This window comes from Triticum urartu, chromosome 7 (assembly GCF_003073215.2).
Source record: "Triticum urartu cultivar G1812 chromosome 7, Tu2.1, whole genome shotgun sequence".
In the NCBI taxonomy this organism is placed as follows: Eukaryota; Viridiplantae; Streptophyta; class Magnoliopsida; order Poales; family Poaceae; genus Triticum; species Triticum urartu.
The window spans coordinates 20,675,976-20,678,809 of NC_053028.1; the positions used below are offsets into that span (position 1 = coordinate 20,675,976).

At 41.4% G+C, this 2,834-nt stretch overlaps 1 pseudogene; it reads right to left on the minus strand.

The window, feature by feature from the left end:
- Positions 1–327: 327 nt before the first annotated feature.
- On the minus strand, positions 328–2,338 carry LOC125522390 (annotated as a pseudogene).
- Positions 2,339–2,834: the final 496 nt, after the last annotated feature.

A 2,834-nucleotide genomic window follows, 5' to 3' on the forward strand; every position in this document is an offset into this window, starting at 1 on the left:
GGCTGCCCTTATACTTAGAACGTGGCAGTTGTCCATAAGCTATAAAGCTCAAGGGCAGCCCTTGAGCTTATTTTAGGTCCAAAGCGTATATGGCTATATACTCCAAAGCAGGAGTACTAGGTTGCACATGCCCTGTTGCAGGCTTGAAGCCATTGCTCTGTGTCACCGTGTATGAACTGCCAGCACAGAGGCCTGTAAGTGATAGAGCACAATATGAACTATGAACGTTAGATGTGCACGCCACGCAGGCACAAATGTTTTGAAATAATGCAGCATGCTGCAAAATAATTGAGCTTCAGCCAGGATAGGCCTAACATCGACTTGACTTGCAGGTTCACTGGCTGGCTCTTGAGATGACTTCAACAAGAAGACTAGCTTGCATTCCCTACTTCCACCTTGATGAGCAAACCGAAGACGATATCATTTGGAAGCATGCGAACGATGGGATATACACGGCGAGCACCGCCTACAAAGCTCAATTTCTCGGCCTGACCCTGTCCCCCATGGACCGCATGGTCTGGAAGGCTTGGGCACCTCCAAAGGTTAATTTCTTTGCTTGGTTGGCTCTGCAAGATAGGATTTGGACCGCCGATCTCTTGGAGAAGAGTGGTTGGCCAAACTGTGGCCCTTGCCCGCTTTGTAAAAGGGAACAAGAAACAAGGATACACCTCTTTGTCAAGTGTCGCTACACGCTTAGACTCTGGAGATCAATCATTGAGAAGCTTGGGCTCGTGCACATGAACACCTTCGAATGGCAGTTAGATGAATCTGCCATTGAGTGGTGGCAGAAAAGAACCGACGACAGCAACCCTCCCGGATCCTGATCTTGTACTTGAGCTCAAACTCGGTCATCTCTTTCTTCTTCTCCAGAGTCTCCTTCATGCGAGCCACCACCTCTTCAAGGCCCTCCTTGTTCCAGTGCACGGCGGGAAACACTTCCTTGATGGTCCTCTCGACCAAGACTCGGCCAGTCATTCTTTAGCAACGCCTCGTGGGGTCCAAGGGCTCTATGGCGCCAATCACAAGAGAGTGCTCACTGACTTCCATCTCTAGCTCTGTGATCTTGGTGTAGATCTGGTTCATGTCATGTCAATGTGCCTGTTCGCACAAGTATTTGCAACTACTTGCTCGTTTATGGGTTCTTTTGCTATCACCACCTTGTTTGCTTGCTATTTTCCTTGTGATGATGCACTACAGAAAATAAAGAAACCCGCTGAGAGAAAATGAAATTATTTTTACATTCAAAACTAGAAGAGTGATGGATCTGCTACCTCGTGCGGTTTTAGAAGTGTTGAATCCCTGTCACTCGGAACCATGGGGCAAGTCTTTTGCATGAGTGTGACTAACATAACCTGTCCAAGAATTGATAGACCACACCATCGCACCCCCACAGACGTCACCAGAAACAAAACCAAAGATACTCAACCACCCCGAGTGGTAACAATGAGGCGCTAGGCTTTACTCTAGAGAGTTGGGAGCGATAATGTTGGAGTAGAAATTAAGAACCTTGGCATTGTACTTGGACGGGCCATGTCTCCCGAACATTGTCTACCTATACCGTCCAGACCACCTGAACACATTTTCTCAAGGCAGCAGTCATCCAACACCACACATGGTAGCACTATTCGCAAGTCACCGCCGCACTCATCACTCGGGCCCATTGTACCATTTTTATTTTTGCAAAGACTTGCTTATCAGTTTGTTAACCCGGCATTCGAGCCAATACACAGTTCTTTAGGTATCATTGATATAAACCATTTTCTTGTTGCAAACTCCAAATAACATAAAATAATATTGTATAATATTGTGAAATTATAAACATATCATATTTGTATCTTACAAATTTATTATGCAACAAACACAATCCGAGACCTTTGAATTAAAATACAATGAATTACAAAAGAAAAAATAATATATAATCCCGTTCAGAAGGGATTTCACAAATATTTAAAGTCCACACTGTAGTCCTACAATGAGTTATCCAAATGTCAAAAGCTGAATCTAAAAGATAAGTATGACATATTTCTTACAATTAATATTTTCACACATTTTTGTACTAAAGTTTTATATTTATTTTAAATTATTTTTAACATAACAATACGTTTAATATTCTATTTTCCGGTAGGCATGGTGACCGCAAAAAATATTTATAATGTTGTTTGTTATTGAATTGTAATATATTAATTTTTTGTTTTGCTAAATTTAAGCTCTATAATGTAACAAATATTTTATTCGAATCATTTGCTCTTTTTTATTAGTTGTGCCATATAAAAGAAAATTGCTTCTATTAGATTTATAATTGTAGGATGTAAAACGTTATATTTCAGTCATGTTTCGACAGTTGCATAAATTATCGTGCATACAAAAAAAATTCTATGTAGATGTGTTTCTATATATTTTAATATCATAATATCATGGTAGAGATCTCTAGAGAGTACATGCTAACAAATATTCCTTCAAGACTATTATTAAATATCATAATATAATAGTGGCTTCTAGTGCATTATTATATACTTTTTTATATAAACTTCAAGAGTATAACTTAAATTGTTGGAAAATGTGTCGCGGGTTGAGGTCAATCATATGTTGTCAACCTATATGCTATGCAAACAGGCTCATCATACTCCTTCACTCCTCCCCACGAGGCAACCCTAAGGCGATTAGGTTTTCTCCTCCTCTTGTCACCGTCACCATCGGTCGACCCACCCCCTATAGCCCTTAGGCAGTGGAGGTCCAGAGAACCTCACCATGCCGTCGACGGGAAGGCCCCCGGCTGGTTGCAGACACGTGCCATGCATGACGCCGCTATTGAAGATGACCTGTACTTGCTGTCC